The sequence below is a fragment of the Spodoptera frugiperda genome, chromosome 30 (genome assembly GCF_023101765.2).
Source record: "Spodoptera frugiperda isolate SF20-4 chromosome 30, AGI-APGP_CSIRO_Sfru_2.0, whole genome shotgun sequence".
NCBI lineage: Eukaryota > Metazoa > Arthropoda > Insecta > Lepidoptera > Noctuidae > Spodoptera > Spodoptera frugiperda.
Genome location: NC_064241.1, coordinates 2,752,442 through 2,779,690, shown reverse-complemented (window position 1 = coordinate 2,779,690; position 27,249 = coordinate 2,752,442). Strand labels below are relative to the sequence as shown.

Below are 27,249 nucleotides of genomic sequence, written 5' to 3'. Positions count from 1 at the left end.
GTCTAAATATAAGTACCTACTTAGTATGTTTCAGAATTCAAGTACTTGGAAATAATAACACATTACTTGTATATTTTTATTTTATTTTTTATTTATATGTATAACATCACACTTTTTATTCCCCCAAGACAGACGTCCGCATACCTTTTATAACTACCAAAACCCACATCTTTAAGACCCGTAACTCCTGTACCACTTACAAGCACTTAGCAGAAAGAAAAACCGTGCCAATACTATGACGTCATAGATATAATCAGTTTGACATCGGAAGCCATAGACGGATGGCCGAGTGACCTATCGGCCGCGGCGCTGGACGCCGTCTTACATGAGTCAACTGACCCCGTGAGGAGAATCGTGTGACGTGATGTTGTTTAAGGACATTAAAGTCTTTTGATGGTGTTGTAAGTAGTAATGACAGGTTTTCATGTCATTTTCAAGAAGGTAACAAACGTTTTATATATCTACAGAAGGTCTAGAAATAGTTCTCTTTCTTTACTGTAATGGACAGAAGAAGAGATTGAAATTCAGTATAAGTATTATATAGGTTTGTACCTAGTACATCATTAATGATTTCTAAACTCAAAAAAAAAAACACAAAATAAGTATTGTTATACGATTTTTCTGGAAAGGTCCTTTTATCGCTTTGGTTGAGCTTTCCGCATTCGTGCTGAATCATGATAACAAATTTTTTCGTCACAAAATTTTCCGCAATACCTAAAAAAATGTTATAAAATTTTCTGTTTCCAACCTCTTTACTTTACCAGGGCTCCGGCTCGAAAAGCAGGAGTAGGAACGGGGTGTTTTTTACTCAGTATGAGTCTAAGATTACCTCTTCCGATTATTTCCCCCCCTTGAAAAAAACCCGTTAGTATAAAACAGCCTGTACGTTCATTTTACATTATAAACTCGATCACCAATAAGTCTGTTCTGATGAAACCGTTCAATCAGAATGTCTAAACATTTGGTTTATGAGTCAACAAAACGAGTCCTTTCATCCTTGATGTAGGTACATACAGCTACACAACATGCTCCAGTTTATCATGATCTCGCTTTGTATGAACTTTCCGCACACTCAAAGGTCTGTTTATACTGGTTTTGTATAGCTTCACGTGTAACCCTGTCTCTACTGACATCAAAGCGACTGCTTTTACGAGGCTCGACATTCGATACTCAGATTTTCCTTATAGACTCAGAGTTATTTAATTTATATAAGCTTTCTTGTAGTCAATTTTGTGACTGTATTTAATGTTAAGGTTCTGTAACATGTATACTGTTGTTTGCTACCTCATATTAAATTAAATGTTTTTAAATCAAACCGCCATCATTATTTTCAATTATTATAGAACCACATAAGAGATTTTTTACTATTTTATTATCAAAGTCAAAACATTTGTTTTAATTAATCCTAAATTAGGCACTTATGAAACGTAAAATTGAATTGTCCGTCAGTCTATCATTGAGGCTATATGCTCGTTCCAAAGTGTCAACATCATCATCAACAATAGCCCAGCCTCATATATAGGCTTCCTACATGTTTAAGACGGTTTACTATAATCTCCACACGTGGCAAGCAGCTTGGAGTCCGCAGCTTACAATTTTTAGGTTTTACCGAGACTGCTGCAGCCGGGTCTTTGTCAAATATCCACTGTGCAAATAGCGATAATTAAAACTCTATTTTATACTTTCCCTTGCCAAAAAACAAACCCATTATTCTCGATCCTTGTTTACTAGTCCAACAAAACATTCGCAAGATATCCATCTCCAATCCTATTCAACAAACAGAGTACATTTCCTATCTCAATATGGGTGATCTCGATTGAACCTTTGCCCTCCGTTAATTGTGACCCAAGTGGATAATAGTGTAATAAGATAATGGCACAGGAAGGAACACTGGCTGTAACAACGGAGCGATCAGCTGTTTTTAAATAGACCTATTAATTACTGAGTCACCGGGGATTGGCGGGCGTGTGGTGTTTTTTAAACGAATCCTTATTGTTTCTTCTTTTATTGTTTTTAGTACTGATTTTGAAGTTTGATTGTTTTATGTAAGTGTAGTGTAGTGTAGTGAAGTGTAGTGTCGTGAAGTATAATATTGATGTACGTATTTAGTTGTCTATTGGTTGTCAGCAGTTAATTGCGAGCTAGCAACTAAAGCATTTATTTATAAATTGAAAGCAAGCTTTCTTTTTAAGTACAACTTTGCTGCAACTCCAACTTTATATAGTACTATAGTTACTTCCTCACGGCTTCACCCGCTCTGCTTTCTTTCAGTTCCTATTGATTGTAGCGTGATGTTAATAAATGGACTGACCAACACAAAAATAATTATTTAAATCAGACCCAACCAGGCCAGTGGTCCGATTTAAATAATTATTTGATCTTTTCTAAGGGCTATAATTTGTCAATGACCTATATAAACGGTGAGGTTCATTTATATATGTATGTTTTTGTTTTAAGTCTATTCAACTAGATCCTGAACATTATAAAGCTGCAAGTCGGTATTGACCCTACAACTTTTTGCAAACTAAGATGGACCAGCTAAGACCGAATACGAACTCAAGATAAACTTCATCTTTTCATGAAAATCTCATCTTTTCCTTTTTATAAAGATTCAACTTTAATCTCGACCTGGAATTTCTAATCTAGACTGAAAAACTAGACTCAACGTAAACGGATAGACGGTTGAACTTTTAATCGGACAATCCTATAGACGACTGGTCTATAGGTAGTCTTTATAGGTATTGTAGAAAGTCTAGGAAAAACATAGATGTAAAAGGATAATGGAAGAGTTATTTGTTTGTTTGTTGGGTTTTTCTATGCATGTTTATTCACATGTAAACTTCATATGTCATCCGTTGATTTCTTGGTCGATCGTGTATGGGCGACTTCTGTCATCTGTCACATATAATGTATCGCCATAGATGTTTGTCCGTCAGTAACGCTGAAACTAGTGAAGGGATTTTGATGAAATTTTGTATACAGACAGGGTATTAACTGACTTGGGTGATAGGATACATTTTAGCCCACGCCAACGCGGGCGATGCCGCTGGTAGAAGCTAGTAGCTAAATAAGGTTATGTGGTTTTGGGTCAAATCAACAATTGATTGCACAGTTGGCACGGTGACTCGAAGACCAGCTGCCGCACAACATGACGCGAATATTAAAATCCTTTACGTGATCTATAATAGAAAAGAAAAGTCTGGAATGGTATAAAATGGCAGTGCAAGGCTCTTCAATGTATCCGGAGTTGCGGACAACGTAAAAGGTTACCGGGGCTCCGGCTCAAAGCAGGAGAAGGAACGGGGTGGTTTTTAGTCAGTAAGAGGCTGACACTCCCTCTCGCCTCGACCAAGGCGGGAGAAGTCATTGGATGATTTTCCCCCTTCAAAAAAGGCTCTTCAATGTTTTATATAGCAGAAAAATAGTTCCGACACATACATAAGTGTGGCTTCCCACTAACTTAATTTGCACGCTGTTTCCTACGGACATGTTTCATAAGGTTTCAGGGTTTAGTCGGCTTGTTGTGCCTGAATTACGTAACGTTTGTTCAAGTCGATGACTTATAGAATAGTGTAGCTATAAATAAAATAATATTTATAAATATGTTGTCATTAAGCGCTGAACTCTGGAACTGCTGTAGCATTTCGGATATGATCTTGAAAAAACTAGTATTTGATGACCATTTTACTGGTATATAACATTAAATTAGCTGAATTTTGGTACTTATATTAATTGTGAGAGACAGATTATTTGGTTAGGTAACCCAACAAATGGTCTTATTAAAACTGTCAGTTAAAATTAAGTTGAACGTAATCCAAGGTCGGCAAAAAGTAATTTTAGGGTTTCTGTGTATGAATCACCGATTTCTGTTTCTAAAAACAAGTCTTTTTAAAACTTAATCCCCACTAGCTTCGTCCGCGACCCCGTGTGATAAAAAGTATCCTATGTGTTATTCCAGAACATTATCTACCTCTGTACCATATTTCATCCCGATTCCTTATGCCATTTTAACGTGATTAGGTAACAAACATACACATATCGCACTTATAATATTAGTAAGATTTTTGGTATATTGGTAGACTTCTGTATTCCAAGCCCATCAAATACCAAACTAAATAAGAAAACAAAATAAAATCTGTCAGTAACTACGAAGGTAAATTGAACCTTCTATTTAATTCATAACAGAATACGAAGACGTGACCGGTATCTCCAAACCGATATATATTTCACCTTTCAAGAAAAATCATTCATTCATTCGGTATTTTCCCAAAACGAACGTAAAAACTGGAGTGAAGTCGACATCAAAAGGAAAAGATAATAGAACGCCACTAAAGACACTGCTCCACGTAAAGCTATACAAAACCAGTTTACCATGGTCTCGCTTTGTATGATCTTTCCTCACATTCGACGGTCAGGTTATACTGGTTATTATAACTTGATGTGCGGTGTATGCAAGACCCGTCCTGCGGTATTTGAGGCCCATAGGGAATTAAGACCTGTTGCAATCAGGTCAAATCCAGCCCTGTTTATGTCCTTCTGGGGTTTGCGGTCCCCGTAAAATGGACTGGAATTTTGGGCCATAATGTGCATGGCATTTTACCCAATTTCTTTTGCTATGTTCATTTGAATATTTTTACGTTTTACTGCGGTAGTTTCCGCTAAGGGTGCTATTCCTACTTTTTAGAATGAACATATTCTTTAACTCAGAATACGCTCAAATTAATCTTGTTCCTTGAAAAGCGGAGGGCTTTATAGGAATTATCGATAGATATAGACTGACACAATATCTTTTCTTTTTTAATAAAAAAGCACCTCACGTTAGGATTTTCTCCTTTGTTGTGGGTGCGTTTACAAACATACAAGTTCACATGCACATGACACCCAGGCCCGAAACAACAATTTGTGGATCACACAAAGAGTTTCTCCATGCGGGAATCGAACCCGCTACACGTTGCGCGGCAGGCAGTTGCCCAGTCGTTTTGTCGTAGTCATACCGTAAATTTAATTCCCAAATTGCACAAAGCTGTCAATCTGAGTTCTGAAAACTGAGATTTTCAATTTTGTATTTCTCAGTATCGGTACGGAGAGTAATTCTGGTTGTAATATTGCAATCAAGTCATCTCCTCTTACTGAGAAGGTCGTAGATTAAATTCCTGAATTAATAATGAATAAGTAAGTAAGTAAAATTGAAATTTTCGATTTTAAATTCTCAGTAGTAACGCTTGAATTGGTATTCTGAATATTTAAAGTTAACAATTCAGTTGTAATTAAGTACTTATGACTTAAGTTCCATGTAGTATTTTTTTTATTTTAAAATAACAATAATATTTTACTGCCACGAAAATCAGACTCGAGGCTCTTTACGCTGCAGTGTTATACGTTATAAGTACTTTAGAATTAGTATTTATGTTAATATTCCTTAATTCCATGTCTTCATCGATATAACTTGTATGTCAAATAAATAAATTAGGATGCAAAGTTTCCTAGTATCCACACTACTTTTATAAAGCACAAATGCAATTATGACGTTAAAATAGTATTACTTGGTTACTCATAAAACTACCATGTTTAATAAAGAATAACTATGAACGGACTAAGATTTGGAACTTGACGCCATAGTAACTTAAACAGCTCAAAATTACTTATTCAATGTTGTAACACATAATATAGCTATGGGAACAGATTTCATAGATATTCTGGCATCATCCTTTAATTATAAGTGTCACGTGTCATAGGGAGTCTCATAAAACCCCTTGTTTATGTGTGACTTAATAACACAACCTAATAGGTAAGCCTAGGTATAACTCCACTGTAAAACTCAAACATTTCAATTTTACGTCTCAATTCTAAAAATAAATGCTAGATGCCGAATGCTACTCGTACGTGTGTGTATACGAGTTACAAACAAATTCGTATATGGACACAAATCATCCGAAATATAAATGGAATAACGCTGTCCTGACGTACCGCGGTAATAAAATAAAGCTTTGACATCGGTCTATGCTAACAATATTGTATATTTATTTTGTGTCGAAAAGGTTTACGGTTTTTGCAGGTATTTTGTTCAGAGGTGAGGCGTTTGGTCTGATACTTTTAAAGGGAAATTAAATTACAATTAACACTTCTAGTTACGAGTAATTTTATGTTTACTTTCAACTTACAACCCAACAACCCTTAAATTCCTAAAACCCATGGACGGCGGTGATTGCTTACCATCTACGACGGCGGTGATCCGTCTGCTAATTTACCGACTTATACCACCAAAAAAGTAGTAGCGTCACGCCTTTTATCCCCGAAGGGGTAGGCAGGCATGTAATGCCACGGTAAAATGTTAACCCACTGTTCACCATTTGTGTTATAGGTCCCATGTTATAGGGGGTGAGCCTATTGCCATATACTGGGCACAGTTCCAGACTCCGTCCTGTTAAAATTAATCGTAAAAAAGCCCAGCAATACTTTACTTCTTTTACTCATATTCCCTTACTTTGAAAACTTCACCTTTTGACTCAAACTTAATACACAGTTTCAAGTTTTAAATAAGATGGAATAAGGCGTGAAAACTAAATCTAATCTCAGATGTAAGGTACCAGGAAACTACGAACTGCAGGAAATTGATCTCAAAATTGAGTTGAGAGCAATCAAAGTTTCTTAATAACGTCGGGTGGCGTAACGTAGGTTGGTACTGTTTTTGAATGTTAGAAAATGTTGTAGTTAGTTGATCTAAGAACGGGTTTAAACTAAGTATTTTAAGTGTGGGAGAGCTATGCTTCGGCATGAATGGGCCGGCTCGACCGGAGTGATACCACGACTTCACAGAAAACCGACGTGAAACAACGCTTGTGTTGTGTGAGGTTATTGGAGGCCCAATTACCACCCTCCCTGATTCCTCAACAACTCTTAAATTTCTAACACCCGAAAGGCTACAAATGGTGACAAATCGTGAAACGTGGGTGTACATTGTATAGCGACATTACATGCCATAATGTGCACCTCTGCCTACCCCTTCGGGGATGAAAGGCATGACAATACCAAATCCAATTTTAAAAGGGAAATGTTATAAAAAATATCTCTCCACTCTCTTAATTACCTACTATCAAGCAACACTACAAGAAAATGTAAGAAAAATTGAACCAACAACGTTTAATCCCGACAATCGCTTGTTAAAATATATCGGCTATTTCCCGACCTCACAGCGGTTGAAGCTAAACTTCTAGCCAAGTTACAAAGTTCCGCAGCTTGTCACAGCTTTACTCTGACACGTTAAAAACTCCTAAAACAGGGTTACTCTGGTTTTCTCTGAACAATCTTAACTTAAGTACATTGCACGGGATTTCATTTCGCTATGTAATGAGCGCTCAATCAGTTGTAATTTATTATGTAATGAGTTTTATATTTTGATTTTAAGGGATAACCCTTTTTTTTGAAGGGGAAAATCATCCAATGGCTTCTCCCGCCTTGGGCGAGGCGAGAGGGAGTGACAGACTCTTACTGACTAAGAACCATCCCATTCCTACTCCTGCTTTTCGAGCCGGAGCCCCGGTAAACCCGCTAGGTAGTCCGCAGCTCCGAAGGGATAACCCTTGTAATAACAATCCTTTTGCCTGGGAGGCAAATGGATTGTCATTACCTTTAATTCTTAATTTTAATAAAACTATTTTTAACTTAAATGTAAGCAATAATATTTATTTTTCTACTAATGAAGAAGATCAGAGCGAACTGTAATCTGCAATTGAATTCAATAAAATTTCTAATTAAATACGTACAGACCTTCTATTTAATTTAGATTTTACAGTTAACACGAGCTAGGTTTTAGGAGCGAGCTAGAGTTTGTAGTTACGTAATTTGATAGTATATTTTAGTCTACAAAACTTTCCCGGATTTGGTCTTAGTTGAAAATACCAGAAATTCGTATGTTTGTTCACAGAACAAGTACCTTCATAACAAAACCCTTTTCTCGAAAAAATTGTGGCAGGTGCATTTTGTTAATGGTGATAACTACTTATAGGTTGTAATTCTTCCATATAATAATATATTATTATGTATAGGTAAGACTTCGTTAAGTTCTCTGAATCAAAGATCTCTTCCAATATTTTACTTGAAAAAAGAATATAACTGCCTTCTAGTTTAACTTGATCGCAGGACCAAAAGGTAGCAGTCGTGTTACGAAGTACCAACCGAAGTACTTTACCTGTTTTCTAATTACGTGATTTTTTAACTTGTAAACATTTTAGTTTTATTCTAATCACATCTATATTAATTATTGTAAGTAGTTTAAAGCAATTTTCTATACTAATCTTTGTTTAGAAACAATGCCAGGCGACTGGAGTCACATGTGCTAAGTTTGTGCAGTTAGTCTGATAATATATTTTAGTTTCCAACACGTTCCTGCATCTGGCCTTTGTTCATTTAACTAGTTCGCAAGTAACAATTGAAATCATTATAGGATTCGAAATTAATGTTCGCTACATGCATTTTCGTTAGATATGTACATAAATATACATACATAGCAGTTCGATGCCACCCATTTACAGAAATCTGCGCTTTAGAATGAGCATCCAGTTATAAATTTAATGAAAAATTGCGTGATTGATAACTGTTTGTTGTTTAAATAATACGATGTTTGTAAACATATTAATAGCAGTTTAGAAGTACATTATAATAACAAAAATTGTAACATCATCGCTGTGGACCATAATTTTTACTTACACAATCGATCAGCGAAACTATTCTCACTAATTATTGATGTGTGTGTCTTTTACTAAGTTGTATGTACTTTCTAAGATTATTTAGACACCACTGACAAACTGTAAAGTAAAACATCGTGAGGAAACCTGAGCTTTATTATAAGAAATTATAAGTTTGAAATCGCCAACCCGAATTGAGCAAGCGTAGTGATTAATGCTCAAAAACCTTCTCCATGCGAGAAGCTGTTAATGTGATGTGTGTAAAAAATATCCATAACTGAATCGCTAAAAATATTGCCATAACTTTGGTCATGTGTAAATCCTATCAAATATTGTTATACATTATTATATTTTGTACTAAAACATACCTTTACAAAGGGGGTACTGGGGTATAATATCCTGTTTTTTGTACATTCTGCACGAAGCGTTTATCAGTCGCATTGATCTGACGGCCAGAGGAAATATGAGAGACGAGTGTACCTTTTTATTCTATTAAATAAATAATACATACAGAAAAGCTATGATCTTTAATATTTTTGAAGTAAATATTAAATAGTTCAATTCTTGGCTATTGTTAAAATGTATTGAATTTTATTAATAAAAGAACTTACAGTCCACACTATTTGGTCGAAGATTTTACTAAAATATTGTCAACAATATGGTAGATGACTAATTTTTATTTGAATGTCCGTTTTATAAATTATTTTTAAACATATTTTTATTTTGATTTAAAATATTGCGTGACGTCACTTCTAGGTACGTTTAATACGTAGAAATGATGTATTTGCTCCTCAGTTCTAAACTTTGATCGTTTTATCTAAGTATTTTTCTCGTACTAATAAATACATAAGTACATAATAAAATCCGTGTCTAATATCTTTTCATTGCGTTACTTTCGGACAAAATAGATTTTTAATTTTCATACCCCGTCATCATCTCTATTGCCTTGTCCCATACGATCTCGTATGACACAAGAGTTGCTGGCTAAAAGATTCAGGTCATCAAATTCGTATTGCATTTTTCATAGCACGGAGTCTAAAATCCAGCCCTTTGTGTAGCTCAATGTTGGTACTAGAGACTCATAACATCACAAGCGAAAAATTGAATGAAACATTGAATATGCATTTAAAACCCCTTCAGGGAATAAAAGACTCTATGTACCTTAATACACGGAATATATTAGTAAATAATGTAACAACGCTAATGGGAGCGTTTAAGTCGTCTATTATATAGCCGTCGCATACAATGAATAGAGTTTAACATCATAAGCGGCACAACTCTTGAAGTTTTCAGCCGTAATTGCAAAGTTAATACAGTTGCTGTAATACAACGCGCTTTGTCAACCAACTTTACGGATATTGGTTAGGGTTGAGAACAAACTGTGTGAGTAGTGTATTCATCCGCATTTATTTGTAAAAGGAGAAAGTATGTGAATTAGTTTAGTGACCACGACACCTTTGATTTTAGACTTTTTTATGGTATACTAACGACCCACCCCAGCTTCGCATGTGTGCTATATTATGCATGTATTGTACATATAAACCTTCCTCTTCAATCACTGAATCCATTTCAAAAATCCGCATCAAAATCTGTTGCTTAATTTTTAAGATTTAAGCATACAAAGGTACATAGGGACAGAGAAAGCGACTTTGTTTTATACTATGTAGTAAAGCCGGTGAACGAGCAAACGCATCACCTGATGGACACCCGAAACACCAGTGGCGTTACAAGTGCGTTGCCTGTCTTTTAGGCGTTCGAAATTTAAGAGTTGTTGGGGAATCGGGGATTGTGGCGATTGGAAAGGGGAGTAATAATTTGACTTGTGGTCAACATCGTGGTAGCAAAAATATTCTTTACATGTTCTATTTGTTACATAAAACTACTATATTTAAATAGCAATAAATGTACGATAAAAATATGTATTAAAGTAAGTAATAAAGTAGTGGTTCTTATTTCTGCAACGCCAACCCTAAACAGTTAAGTTGCTCGTTGCTCGCTTAACCAGACAACTCGTTCAGTGAAGAAATTGTGAAGCATTCAATCCTATCGATTTTAACTTATGTCTGTCATGTTCATCCAGAAGGATTTAACTTGGATTTATAATGACATTAAACTTTCTATGATTTATTATCCCTAATATACCAATTTATATAACACCACACCTTTTGTGAAGGGGGAAAATCATCCAATGACCTCCCACCTTGAGCAAGAGGGAGTGTCAGACTCTTACTGACTAAAGACCACCCCGTTTCTATTCATGCTTGTCAAGCCGTAGCCCCGGTAAACCTGCTAGGTTGTCCGCAGCTTGGAGATAACTTCACACCCACTTAACCACGAAGAGGTAACTAAAGGATAGGTACATAATGAACTATCCAATGTAACACATATTTTTCACAAATTATGTTACGAATCCCACCATATTGGGGCTGAATCTATTTCCTACACTAAGCATAATTCCAGAGATCGGCTACTACTGAGAATTTCTGAAAATCGACAAAACAACCATTAGTGCGTTGAAATCTGGGAATTTGTGCTTCGAAAAGCCATAAAGCCTGTAGGCCTCTCTTTGCGTGTATCAGATTACAGTTCATCGGATTATCAAAGAGAGGGAACAGAGAGTACCTACCTACGCCTGCAAGAGTATTTGTGCACTGCAAACTGCAGTAGCTTTGAGCCATGATACCAGTGTTTACCAATTTTTACAAATAATCTTACACAATTTGTATTTGTCAAGATTTATAATACACATAATAGATTGTAATTAATAAAGTTATGTTATTTTTTAAATCAATCAATGACTTTTCCCGCCTTGGGTGATGCAAAAGGCAGTATCAGCACGTATCAGACTCATACTGCCAAAAAACCACCCCTGTTCATTCTGTTGTAACAGGCTCTCTCCAAGACTAGCAGAAGGAACACAAATCGACATCGACCAGCATAACTGAAATTATTATCATCAGCAGCCGGAAGACGTCCACTGCTAAACTAAGGCCTCCCCCTTAGTCCACCACAGCTCGCCACTTGCATCCACTGTCTTCCTGCGACTCTGGCGATGTTGACTAAAATTAGTAGTAAAACATAACTACAATTTCACCGTTATTTTTCAAACAGTTTGTTAACAAAATAAAATGTGCAGGGAAACTCTTAATTGACCCACTTTCCTAGGTGTCTCTTGTAACTACAATTAAATACAGCCACTAACCTGCCCGCCATGTTTGACGCGAACGTTTTAATGATGTCGACTACGAATTGCAGGAAGTTGAATTAAGTTATTTATTGTTATTTTATTACTTAGTTATTTCTTACTTTTCGGTACCTAAGTGAAAATGAGAGTTTCTATGTATAAAATGACAAGTCACGTGTTATTTCAAATCGATATACCATCCAAAATATTTGTTTGCATAAGAAAATAAAAATACGTGTCCAATATTTTAAAATAGTCTACGAGATGGATATTTATTAGTTATCTACCCTACTTGTGGATCACACGAAGAGTTGCTCCGTCCATCGAACCCGCTACACGTTACGTGACAGCCGGTTGCCCAGCCACTGCGTCAATCGTGCAGTCATGATTAATATGTAGATACATAGTTAAGTGCATACAGCAACCAAATATTTAATCATAAGCAACTACATACTGATTTTGACAAGGAGGGAATTCCTTACCGAATAAGGGGTGCCTCCTCCGTAGCTCAGCAACCGCACGGTAACCGCGGCTGTGTTGTTTACAGGCATACATTTGTAATTAATTATGAAATTACACGTTACAGAACCGCTCCATTTTCGAGTTACGTGGGTTATAACTTTAGCGGTATTTGGCGTTCTTAATCAGTATACTGGTACATATAGGTAATGCCAAGATTGTATTTTTAGAATACGCATTCTTGAGATATTAATCATTCATGTAATCCCTCACTATATGAAATAACACTTCGCAACAAAAGGATAGACATAATAGACATAGACATTTCATCATTTTTAAAATAAAAATGTTGGCCCGCATTTGGATTTTTTCCTGTCTTGTGGATGCGTTTACAAACTAACAATTTGACATACACATGCACTCACTCTAAACAAGCATTTGTAGATCACACTAAGAGTTGTTCCGTGCGGTAATCTAATCCGCTACACGTTGCCCGGCAGCCAGTTACCCAACCACCGCGCCATCCGTGCAGTCTGCATCTGTTATGTTATGAGTCCCATATAATATCTAATTCCTACCATACACCAAATACAATCCCAAATTTTTACCTAATATTTTTCTTGAACCAAAAATAAACTCTCGAAAATGTGTCTCATACTCTGGTGTTGTCGGTACAATATGGGTAATTGGTATGATAGGTACTTAGAAAAACAATTACCTAATGTGTGTTCTGTTGAAAATACCCGTGTTGTTTTATAAAACCCAACAGAACTTGCCTTTTTCCTTATTTTTTTTTTTTATTATACTACACACGTATTTTACAAAATTACCTTCATTATGTATTCAAAATCATTTTACCATACCCTTATATCGTATTGAATAAAATAACACAAAATATGGAGCTTACCATCATGTAACTGCTCGGCTGTCCATACACCCGGAACACCAGAGGCGTTACAACTGCGTTGCCGGCCTTTTGGGGGTTAGGAATTTTAGGTTATCGGGGATTGGGAAGATTAGGAAAGGGGGTAATTGGGCCTCCGGTAACCTCACTCACACAACGAAACACAACGCAAGCGTTGTTTCACGTCTGTTTTCTGTGAGGCCGTGGTATCACTCCAGTCGATTCGGCCCATTCGTGCCGAAGCATGGCTCTCCCACACTTAAAAACATACTGTTCAATTAATTCACAGGATGTGATTGAATAATGTATATCATATTTGACGTTTCAACCGATATTTGAATATTGAATATGGAATACCGATTCGAGTTTTAATGTTCAATCATCGTATAAAAAAACCTAGTATGATTAAAACGCGTTCAATGTACCTTTTCAATACGCGAGTTACAAAGCCGACAATACAAAATTCAAACGAAGATAAATTGTCGGAAAAACAAGGGGTGTCAACATGCTGTAAAATAAAAGAGAATGTCCCAGCGAAATTGATAAACAAATTGGAGACTTAATGAGTTTTATTTCAGTAAGTACGGAGGTCCAAATTCCGTTAACCCAGTTCGGACGCGGTGGGGAGGGTTCGCGAATATTTCGGTACTTATATACGAATTTTGAAATGTTATGCTGAGGGATAAATTGTGCGTTGGAATTAAACTAGTTTTATTCAAACTGCTGGTCGTAAACTGGTATCGTTATGTTTGTTGTGTTTCAGAAGATATTTCTATGAGAATAAACACTGTTACAAATTGGACGATCTAGAAAAAAAAAACTGTCTTATTCTCTGTATTAATCAAAACAATACTTTTAATACTAAAAATACTTACAGAATGCCATAGAAAAGCTTATAAAACCAGAACACAAAAAACCCGATTTTGATTTACTACACACAGTCCGGAAATTGTCGAATATTCAATTTCTTTTCTGCACAACCATTCGGTTACACGTGGAAATTGTGACATCCTTAATTCAAAGCGTACATTTAACTAGAGTTGTGCCCTACGCACTACATTATCAAGCTACACAAAACCAGTATAAGCTGACCTCCAAATGTAGGGAAAGTTCATACAGAGCAAGGTCATGATAAACTGGTTATGTATAGCTTGACATGTGTACCACCACGAAGTTCGCAACCTGTGTTGTGTGTGTTACAGTATTTACAATTTACAGCACATGTGGTTTTTGTTCCACGTGATTAAAGGTACTTGTGTGCTCATTGTTAGTGGCGAGAAATGTTTGATGAACTTTTTTGTTCATCCTGTATGATGTATAAGAGGTGTTCTTTATTATTGTCAGTCTGTTTATTTTTTTGTTTACCTACTAATTGGAGATGATAAATGAGTTTAGAAACAGATACGTTTTATAAAATGAAATATGTGTACAAACAAACTCTTTATCCACATCACAAAATATCCCAATTTATATATAACAACAACAAATCATCCGAACCAATACATAATCCCTATCCCAAAAAACCGGATCACCCTTTTCATCAAACGTGAAACATCAAGAATTACTGACGCCATCATCAGGCGAAACTGACGCTCATATCGTGGGGATACCTTCACCCCAGTACCGTGTCTCCCCCGGCTGAGAGGGGTAGCGGGGGGGAGGGTTGCTCAGCTCCAGGGCCGTAGCTTACATAACGCCGAGAAAAGCGGATGTACAACCCCGGCTGGAATGCTGTCTCGCTCGCACCTTATTGAGCTGCGTGTACAATTGAGGGCGTTTTCTTGCGTTCGTTTGAGTATTTGCGAAAATGTTTTGTCTTGGTATTTGATGAGAGCGTGACATGATGGTGTTGCTCATTAGTGAGATAAGAAAATTGATATCGTTAACGTATTTATTATTTTTATCATCAACAATTTAGAGTCTAAATGGTGGTTTCGTCTAAATTTTAGACCGAACATTACAAAGAAAATAGGTTCAAATTTTTTTTTCATCGTTATTTTAATATCAGTCGTAGCATTGTTTGTTCTATTAGATATCACAGTTAAAATTAAAAATATGTACCTAACAAGACACATATTTTTTGCCCCACCATATTAATTTGAGAAATCCTCACAAAAATTTCGTAAACAACTAAAGCAAGTTCAGATTCACTTTCGGACGACAGGTTACTGGGCAACCTTCCATGCTTATGAATGACACAACATACTTTCACTCTCATCGTACGCGTCTCGATATCGGAATACAAATTATCTAGTTTTGTTTTCTAGACGGAATCACTTTTTAAACGAGTTATTTCTAAAAGTGACTATACAATAATATCACTTTTAGTACTAAATAAGACAAAAATGCTAAACAATTAGAAATAACAACGTTAAAATTAATATTGTTCGTCAATAAAATAAACAAGCAACATTATATCGCACAAAATGAGTAATCACAACTACTATTTACTACAAACCACGTTCGCAAGTCCCTATTCATGAAATAGTAGGACGGAAAATTGCTTGCGTAGTGCACACAGCCTTACTACGGCCCGCACATGTGCCGATTGTGCTGACATTTACGTAGTGCGCTCCGTACCGCCGCGAAGACGCGCGTCCGTTGCGCGCATTAAAAAAAATAAGCGTTCGAATTACAAAATTTATTCGAATTGTGAATATTTATCCGAAATAGAGGTGCCTATGTTCAGTTGAAGTGCTCAGTTTTTTAATTTAACGTTTTTTAATGGAATATTTTTGTTTTTGAATTGCGTATTTTGGATGTGATTTCGCTAGGGGTCGTTTTCCCTGGGAGAGCATTACTATAGCAACGAATTTACGTCAAGTTCATGGGCGGTTGGTGCATTCGCTCGATAATGAGTAGTTTTGGAGACTACTGACTTTTATTTATGACCATCTTCAATTAAAGGTGAGGTTTGATAATTATTTTTTTGTGATAACTTAAGTGACGTTTATTTTTAATTTAAATGTGGTTGTTGTTCGTTCTATTGTACTGTTTTTATTGCTTTTTTTGACAATTGTTGAGTTTTTTTTCTGATCTGGAGGCTATTTTAATTTATATTTTTATAATTAGAAGGATCGTTATAACATAATGAAAAAGTATTTGTTTTAAATAACAAAAACAACGTTGCTACTACTATTATATCCTAAAATTACTACGCTTCAAACGAAAGCTTACTTTGTTATGAAACGGAATTGAACTCAAAAACATCCACGTATCAATATGAACGAAAACTTTCCGAAACACCATGCAAATTAAGAGAAAAAAATACTCCAAAACCCTATAGAAACCACACAGAGGTCCGTTTCCCATATAACATTAGCACAATGTCGTAATAACTTAACTCAAACTTACTCCAGTCCTACTTATAATCACAATCAATATTCACCTTTATGACGTACACAATAGAGTAGATAATGTAAACCAAAAGAACCGGTTTTAGAAACGCAGCGATTTTTCTTAGCGAGGTCTTGTTGCGTAATGAATGGATGTTGACATTGTATGCTCAAGTGATGGGAGTGGGGCATTCGTACTCAAGTTATTCGGTTCATTGGTTGAAGATGATTTGAGGTATTTTGCTACAGTATATTGAGATTGAGACTGATTTGTATTGAAATGTAGGGTATTTTGATTTGAGAGAGCAATGATTGGTTTTGATAATGATGATGGGTGGGTATTTGTGATTTTAACTTGGACAAATGCTTTATTGTATCGGAAGGTGTATTTAGAGGAAGGCTATATTAAGTTGAACTTTACCGATACGGAAAGGACATTATAAAATATTGCACTTAACAATGTTTTCTTAAAACCCGGGTTCACAGTAAATTGTAAGATCAGGAATTCTGTACAGATACCTACCTAGTTGGAACAACGACTACTGCTGTCAAAAATTCTAGGTGAAATAATTTTGAGTTTGGTCGCTGATTTTTATGGTATTTATTTATTTGGAGTTGTGCCTGAGGTACATTGCTCTAGGATATTCTACTACATATCGACACCAGCAATTTATACTACGCTAACTCGAAATTTGGAAAAAACTTTTTTATGCCAAGTTGCTTAAAATGTGTGTTTACATACGTCATAAAAAAATTGAGAAGAAATATGCAAAAATAAGAAAGTTACAAATCTTATAAAACGCTAAGTAAAGGTACTTTTTGAAATCACTCGATTTATATTACGCCAACTATTATTAGCGGAGTGTGCGCGGGGATCACTTTGGTCAAAATCTGTGCCACACTGCGCTAACTCATAGTTAGCGTAGTTTAGTGCGGTCGTGTGTATACTTGTTCGTTTGTAAAATGAACGACTTAGCGACTTTTACATAGTAAATACTTATGTGTTAACGTATTAATTAGTTTATTAATGGTACGTTGACTATTCCTTTTGTAAATAAGTACACGTTCTTTATAAAATATTGAAATATGCATCAGATGACTGATCATGCACTACGACCTCCCGTACTACACTACGCTAACATAAGTTAGACGTGTATAAGATGTAATTTATTTTTGATGAATTACGTTTATATACGGCTAACTTGCGCTAAATCAAAAAATAGAAATAATTAAGGAAATATAAATATGAGATATTACAATGAATAAATTAAATATTAAGCATACCAAATTTCAAAAAAGTATCTTAATTAATGTAAAAGTTATCACGTTTTTCCCTTTAAACGCCTCTACTGTAAAGTACGCTTTTTGAGTTAGCGCAGTATAAATTGCTGGTGTCGATATATATTAATAAAAATTCGTCAAATAGACACCAAAGAGTATTTAATATAGGTACACAATTACACATACTACCGTAACCTATGAGAGTACACTTTTGCCCACACTTTCAAAGACCGTCACACAACTCGCTATAATATTGTATTAATATAATTAATACTTCGTGAACATATTTTGGTAACGCCACATAAATATATATTTCTGTATATTAAGATTTGTATTGAAAATATGTAGTAATATGCCTTGCTATACATTACTATAATATATATAATTGCCAGGTCTGTGTCGGCCTTAAAACCCATGATGATATTTTGTATGGTTATGGATCAGTAGTTCCAACTGACCCAATACACGTGCCTCGGACGACCGAATTCAAATGAGATTACAGAAGCCTCGTCACAACTGACGTCCATCAAAGCTTAGCTGTTCGGTTTTTGAATATTTTGTTTTTTTTTACATATCGCCAGTGATTTTCTTTAGCTCTGTTCTATTTTTAAATATTTTTCTTACATACAGCCAGTGATTTTTTTAACTCTGCTCTTTTTTGAATATTTGTTTTTTTTTACATACAGCCAGCTATTTTGTTAATTGAAATCAAAGTACGTTGTCATTGTAACGTTGATAAAAGAAAAGTAATTCTTTTTTCAAATAGGGATTGTGTTTTTTTTTTTATTTTGCCTGAATGGATAATTATTATGGCTTCGGCATCAGTGAATTGTTTTTTTTTTTTTGGTATGTGTGAGTTTACCGTGTTTCATGCTTTTCTATATATATAAGAAGATATTGGATCTTCATACATAGCGTTACGGGCAAAAATAGATTTTAAGGTTATTAACATAAAATCGATTTTTGGTAAGATATACATAAATCTCCCTAGTCCATATAGACTATCTTAAAATATACCTACATACCATAGTACAAATAAAAAGAAAATATTATAGGCCCCATATTCGTACAACGAGAAAAAAATCTTTAGCTCCCATATTCACGGCCCCTTCTCAAGAGAAAAGAAAGATGATTGATACACTCAATTTTATCCCTTAACACAGGCAGCTAAGGTCTGAAACATACATAAATAATGATTTGCTATCACCGTTATTTCATGGCAGTAATATGTCAACAACACATGTCTGAGTGCACGTGTGTAATTTACTCGTTAATCGAGTTATATTAGGGCTGGAAGAAATTGTTAATCACGTGTGATTCATGATGGGCTCCTACGTAATTCATTTAGCTGCTTTGTACTGGTGGTTGTCTGTCTTGTAGAACAATTAATAGGTTGGTACTGTTAGAGGTTTATTAGAACTTACTCCAGTAGCATCATAAAATAGATGAACCTCTTCTTCTTAAGGATAATCTCTGCGCTTGGTGGCTTAAATATAGTTAAATAGTGTGTTTAATTTAATTTGAATTAATTAGTTAAAGCTTATCAATGTTATATTCTTCCAAAGACAACATTAGATATAACGTTGATGTATTTTTCTCTGTGAAATTCCCATGACTGTGCTTTTAAATGGACTTTCTAGCTAGTAAGTAAGAGGATTGAAGTATTTGAAACAGTATTAAACTAAACCCAAGACAGGTATAGATCATTGCAAAAATGGCAATATTAAAAAAAACCTAAAAGAAAATAAATATGACACACCAGACTTAAACATCTTTGTATTTTCGTATCTTTTGTATATAACCAATCACCATGAATTATACTTAACAACTAATTACTTTACTGCATAAACAATAAAACAATATTTTAATAATACGTTACTTAATAACCTGTTCTCAAGTTATTATCAGCAGCCATGACATGTTCTAGGAACAAAGACGTGTCACTTGTTAGTACTTAGTACTTACCTACTTAGGTTTTATAATTATTACCTAAGTTTAATGACTGTACTTAGTCTTATTCTAAAGGAGTAAACCTCTTATAATACGTGACAGGTGTGTTGCCGGCCTTTTGAGGGTTAGGAATTTAAGTGTTGTTGGGGAATCGGGGATTAGGAAGGGGGATAATTGGGCCTCCGGTGACTTCACTCACACAACGCAAGCGTTGTTTCACGTCGGTTTTCTGTTAGGCCGTGGTATCACTTCGGTCGAGCCGGCCCATTCGTGCCGAAGCATGGCTCTCCCACACTTACAACTAACCTCTTTTCAACAAAATAGGTTGACAGTACTCATCATTTTGTTTCCTTGACCTACAAAGCAATGTGTAATTCTATTGTTTAATATAATTAGGCAGTAAGGATTCGTATGGTAAGTTGTTGTATGGTATTAGGCTGTTTGTATTTTGTATTGTATTTCTTTTCCATATTTAATTGAATGAACAATATAAATGGTATGAAGTATAAATAAAATATTGGATTGCAATATGGAAAAGCAGGAATATATTTTTTTTATAAAACTATTGGATAATTCATACGTGGAGGATTATTTTTTTTCTTTGAGGGGGAAAATTATCCAATGACTTCTCTCCCAAAAAAACCATCCCGTTCCTACTCCTGCTTTTCGAACCGGAGCCCCGGTAACCCGCTAGGTAGTCTGCAGCTCCGGATCAGGCATCAGCCATACTGGGCCCCATCTGTGGAGGACTAAGGGGGAGGCCTTTGTTCAGCAGTGGACATCTCTCGGCTGATGATGATGATGTTGATTCATTCATCAAACCCTATTAAAAATGTTGTATTATTATACCAATACAAGATTAATTAATAATAAATACTACCAATATATATGTATCACCGTTGTGACGTTGCTGACGTTGATGACTCATGTCGTAAACACGTCACCGAACACCGCTAACGAGCTGAGCTGTCATTATAACTAATCAATTAAACGTATAGTGCTCGCATATTGGAACAATAACTAACTATTTTGGTAATAAAGTAGGAAGTATATTTATAACGCAAAGACAGAACACATCCTAGTGCAAAAAAAAATATGTTGCCTTTGCAACTTAGTGCAATTATGCAGTTGCTCGTTACAGATTAGATCACTTCAATAAAAAAAAATTGAGGTTTATCATATAGAACGAACACGTTTTGAGACTCTAATCATGCTAATCTGATGCAGAGAATTTTCTAAAACGGAAGACCTCCACAATAATTTGTTAGACTTATAACATAATATTATAAAAAGCCTCTTAGGTAGGTATAGAGTAAATAATGGTTCCCAAAAGACGTGTATCAGATTGTTTCTCCCCTAATCCCCCTAACCTCTGCTCCTAAAGCTTGTATAATCATGTAGATAACAATGTAACTGCCACAAATATATAACACCCTGAACTGATACAATATCTTTATTGTCTTTTACAACTGTTGGGGAAACAAGGCCTGTTTTACTTTATAACTGAATTTCGTAGCACTTTTCTTATATATATGTTAAACTAGCTTCTGCCTGCGCCTTCGTCCGCGTTCCTGTGTGATAACAAGTATCCTTTCACCCAAGTGCGCTTATACCCTGTCTGTATACCACATTTCATCGAAATCTGTTCAGTAGTTTCAGCATGATTGAGGGACAAAAATCCAACATCCAAACAAACAAACTTGCACATCCATATATTATAATGTAATTAAAAGCTATACCTAGAACGGAAGTTTTTGCCTACAGCAAAAAAGCGAAAGTCCACAAAGAAATGAAAAAGGATTAAGAAAAACACAAATCTTTATAGCCCAACTACAAAAATCAGCAAAGCTCTTAGCATAAACATTTTAGGTCTTCATCATATAGAGTTCATGTACCAAATATGTAGTATGCATGGTTAATGTAACCATGTATTATACATATACATAATTTGGTACATGACCAATAGGCATACAATTTCTATTACTATTTAAAAATATTGAGTGGATAGTAATGTTACTGTCTATCTTACGTTAACATCCCAAACAAGTTTATACATATCATCCACATTTAAAACTGTCACAATAAAATCATAAATAACATTTCTATGCTCGACTAAAATATAAAATGCCATTTCTCGCCATTTTCCAAACGACAATCTATATTTGGTGCTGTGTTCCAAATATGTCTATTCTAGAAACAATATCATAAAAGGCATGGATATAGGTATATTTATGAACCACGTGTTAGTTTCCAATAACGTATCTAGTCTTACTGTGTATAACGCTCAAAGACCCATCAGATTTCAGTCAGGGCTGGGTGACTGATGACTGATCCGGAGTTGCGGACTACCTAGCGGGTTTACCGGGGCTCCAGCTCGAAAAACAGAAGTAGGAACGTGGTGGTTTTTAGTCAGTAAGAGTCTGACACTCCTTCTCGCCTCACCCAAGGCGGGAGAAGTCATTGGATGATTTTCCGCCCTAAAAAAAACTCTTTTTGTGTATATGTATGTCGGCCAAATGAACTTTTAACTTTATGCTTTTGTATTAGAGTTAAATATCTTAGCAATGGTTATAGATAGATTCCGTCATTTCTATTAATAAACTATGAATGGTCGGCAGATTACCATAAGAAAAATATTTCTATAAGTACCTTAACTTGTTATTGACGTATACTTATACGTATTTCTTTGGAAACTGCTTTACTTCATTAGAACAAAATTTTAACTTGTATCAAGTCATATCAAACCTATTTATAACAATGCATACTAGCTGTTACTTGTATCAGAATTTGGGCTTTTGAATAAGTCTTCTCCCAGGAATATTCTACGGCTGTAACAAATGTTATCAGAATCTATTCAGGATCTAAGTTACAATATTTATTGTGTTTTTTTTGAGCTCAATATTAAATAAAGTTATGACCTTGTTCATTCTGTCATACAATAACAGAATATAAACTAAGTCTAGAGAGATATAATCGCGTTAAGATTTTGTTTTAGATAACTTCAAGTCCAAATTTCCCTTGGGAAAATGCCTAATTTTATTATGTAAATATTCATATTTTTACAAGAAAGTAAGCATGCCACTTTGTCTACTTAAACTTTTGACTACACAGTTATATCAAAGTCAAAATCAAAGCATTTATTTCAATTATAAAACACAAAAGCAATTTTCAAAGGCAACGTTATTGTTATGTGTCCTTTACGTAACCAACGATGCGTCTAACCCTCAAAAGCAAATAATTCAAACATCGTACCAAAGGACCACTTTTATCAAACTACGAATTTGAACCTTAAAATAAAAAGCCCAATTAACAAATTAGGTTAAAAGCTATTAGCTAACAATGTGAGGCAAATCGCACATTTCATAATAGGAGTGCAAAAAGTTCTGTCACTGACAGTCGGTACCATAACAGCCGCCATATTGTTTGGAAAAGAAAAAGTGTCTATTGTTATGTCTGCTCAGCATTCTGATCGTGCGACCAAAGTACTGGTTGTTTCCTAATGCAATGTAATAAAAAATAGGCTGTTAAATTCTTTTTGTAGGTGTTGTAGAATATTTCACTGCTGTTTAGACTTCCTTATATAAAGCTCATCACCTAATATCAAGCTCAATTAAACTGTGAAATGTGCCATATTAATGTGTATTAATATGGCACATTTCATAACGAAGGAATGTCAAATTATCAGCCCACTTTTTTGAGCTGGGAAATCATCCAATAATTTTTCCCGCCTTGGGCGAGGCGAGAGGGAGTGTCAGACTCTAAATGACTAAAAAGGACCCCTTTCCGACTCCTGGTTTTCGAGACGGAGCCCCGATAGCCCGCTAGGTAATCTGTAGCTCTACGTTAATATTTGCAAATTAGGCTAAAGCCACACTAAAGAAACCAGATGAATGTGTGTAAATAGAAAAACTATTCGTTCCAATATACTATACGTTCCCAGAGAGCCAATGTACCTTCAAAATCACTTTGAAAGCTGACTGTGCTAAAACTATTTACACCTCTGCAGACCAACAAACAAGCCTTGGGCAAAAGTAATCTCACACACACAAGTTAAATATACAAAACTTAATTTTACCCGACGAGAACTACGGGTTGCGAGTTTAAACTCAATTTGACCGTAATTCGAGCAGTGTGCGGGTGTCGAGTGTAATTGCAACCTGCTTAAAATCTTGATAATACTGCCTCGTTAGCCGAGCGACGCAAATGTAGCTGACATGAGGGGGACATAATTCTGGCTATATTGTACAAATGCAGGGAACTAGGAGAAGATTGATTCTTGTATTTCTGTCAATTTTTGGAAATTTCAGCTATACTAGTTCAAGTTGGTTTATATGTAGAATCTTAAGGTAATAGACCAATCAGAAAAATTCAATTGAGGACCATAAGTCGTAAAACTGGTAACAAAGTTTTCATTCAGAGATCAAATAATATTTTTTATTACGTATAAACATATCTATTTTCGCCTTTATTACAAAAGCAATAATAACGTAACTGGCAAATATATGTTCTAATCTAGTAAATTCTTCCTTTAACCCGACAGGAAATACCAAACGCAATAATTACGTTAAGTCTTAATAAAGCAGGTGTGAATGATTAAATAAACCCGCTTCATTGGTGCAACGGGTCGCGTGGACCATCTGCCGGCGGCGCGGCGGTTACAAGTGCATTGAAATAAATTAAATATGATTCAGTGCAGAGACCAAAGGTCGCCAGTTAAGGGTATTAGTTGCGGACTGTGGTCGGTCCAGTGAGCTCGCAATAATATGAGAAACACTTTATTGTATCTTTGAAATGAGAATTAAATTTTTTGTTTAGCTTATTTTGGCAGTATATTAATTTGAGTTTTATTGTAACTTTCGTGAGACATACTAAATTAATTATGATGTTATAACATCATAATTTATATTAATTTGGGTGTTTATTTATCTTAACTTTTGGGTCTAAGGACCAGCCAGTATTGAACTGGTCCTTTTAATTACCAGTTGAATACTGGTCCTTAGAAGTATCTAAAATAAAATTAGGATTTTGAAGATCACAAATGTTTTGCGTAGGTCGTTGACTTCATCCAGATTACTGTCTATTATTCTTTTAAGTCTCTAAGGAGTACAAGAGTGATGTAAATCTTTTCTAAATCAAATCAGTTTTTTGACCTTTACAAGTCAAATAATGTTGACATTTGTTCATTATTCCTGTTCCTAATAAAATCATTGACGAACTTTAGTCGACGCTTTACGTCAACTCGTATCAATAGACCATCAAATATAAATGAATGTGATTCGCCAATCACCGCGTAATAAAACAGCTTATGTGCCCATGTCATGATATAACAATTCCGCCTCTTTGCCCTTGTGATAAGTTATATTATCCCGTCACTCAGTATGTAGGAAACTGTCGGTTACAACTCTTTGCTTTCACGTGGAGTGAGTATGTGGGTTGTGAGTACGTGATTTTGAATATTTCTTCTAGCTTTCCGTATCTTGAGGGTTGGGTTCGAAGATATATGCAGGACGGCTGTATATACAGTTAGTTATATTCTATTATATATTTCCTAAAACAATATGAGGCTGATTTTCCTCGATGGGTAGAACGATACTTAAACATCCACGTACTGAAGGCTTTTTAATATACAAATTCATTATCCTTTGCTTAATAAAACAAAACCAAAATCAAAGTACCTATATCACCATGGAGAAAATTTTAAACAAAAATCTTATTAACACTCCCTTAGCCAGGGATCGAACCGGACACTTTATCGAACCGCACTTCTAACCACTCGACCCTTGACACAGTTAAAACATCAAAAGCCAAAAATTTGAAAATGTCAGTAAGCTGCCACCCCTAGCTGAGGGTTCCAATTAAATTTTTTCCCGGAAAATTTAAGTTCTAATTGTAATCCGGAATTGAAATCTAAATGGAAAAAGTTCACGTGCGAATCTCCCCGAGCGATGTGGAAAATGATTTAATTATTTTTCATATTGAGCAGACGCGGCGGCGTTACACAATCTGAAAATGATATTAAGTTGCTATTTTTACGATGGATATATTGAATCGCTACTCATTACCCGCGGTTTTAGCTTTATTTTTGATGTGGAAAAATTATCCAATTACTTCTCCCGTCTTAGGCGAGGCTAAAGGGAGTGTCAGAGTATTACTGAATAAAAACCATCCCGTTCCTACTCTTGCTTTTCATGCCGGTATCTCAGTAACCCGCTAGGCAGTCCGCAGATCCGGATCCCAGGTTTTAACTGAGTGATAAAAGAAAAAAGTAGCCTATAATGTCCAAACACCAAATTTATGTCACAAAATCACTCCACAACGGCGGAGAAGAAATACAATATATTATATAATTAGACACACTTCCACGTTAATAATATTAATATTAGTAAGGATAAGGTTGAGGAATTTATTTATAGAAGGGGAGAATCAAATAAGAATGAGGTAAGAAGAAATTCCATTGATAAACGCTATGAATAGAGACAAAATGGGAAGGTATTTTCTAAAATAGAAGTATTTCTAATTTAAGTCGTTCGTTATGGAATCTCCGTTTATTGTGTACGAATAGATATTTTGAAAGATTCCAGGAAAATGTCGCTTTAATTAAAATTACTGTTTTTGGGTGATTTTCCATCAGAGATGTGCTATATAGCTATACGACCAAGATGCTTAGCTATTACTAAGCACACTGAAACTATGAAACTTGTGAAACTATGACCGTGTCCACCGAGACTAAGTTATGTAGCTACGCGTGTAAGATCTGCTATGAAGATGCGCCGCCGCAAAAAAGCTGTGCGAGGAAGATGCATAGTTCAAGTACGCGATGTATCTATAGTAGGGAAGCCATCCATAGCACGCATTCACAGCACGCATCTCGTCTCAATCTCCGGAACTAACTACTGTTTTTTTTTTTTGTGTTGGATAGTCCATTTATCGAGGAAGACTATAGGCTATAAAACATCACGCTGAGTAGAGCGGGTGAAATCGCGTGGGACTAGCTAGTTATAAATAAGGCCCAATTCTATCTATTACTAGATCGGAGCCCAATAGTACCTGATCCTGCTCTACACAGTGAGCACATCAGGTATTCGGTTGGATAGATAAACGTATTATGTGTTACGCATAATAACGTTACAATAATATTTCAATATCCTTTACTAATCCTTACCTTCATGCTCACATGGGCGTAGGGAACGGTTTAATGGAAAATTCATAACTAATAAAGTAGATCGAAATAACTGTACTGATCTTTTATCAGTTGTATTCAGATCAGCAGTTTTAACATACACGTTGAAATGAGAAAATGGTTTCATTAGAGGACTGACCGACAGACACACATTTTATATTTTACAAGCTTCTGTCAGCAGTTTGGCCCGTGTTTCCGTGGGATAAAAAGTATCGCATCACCCAAGTCAGCTTTAACCCTGTCTGTATACTAAATTTCATTAAAATCCGTTC

General features: G+C 35.4%; 1 protein-coding gene across 4 annotated transcripts in view; it reads left to right on the top strand.

Moving 5' to 3' along the window:
• Positions 1-15,785: 15,785 nt before the first annotated feature.
• LOC118269698 (chaoptin) overlaps positions 15,786-27,249 on the top strand; it is an 81,915-nt gene continuing 70,451 nt past the window's right edge. For all 4 annotated transcript variants that reach the window (XM_050706886.1, XM_050706887.1, XM_050706888.1 and 1 more), the window contains exon 1: positions 15,786-16,138. The gene's annotated coding sequence lies outside the window, so the exon portion shown is untranslated. The remainder of the gene's footprint in view (positions 16,139-27,249) is intronic.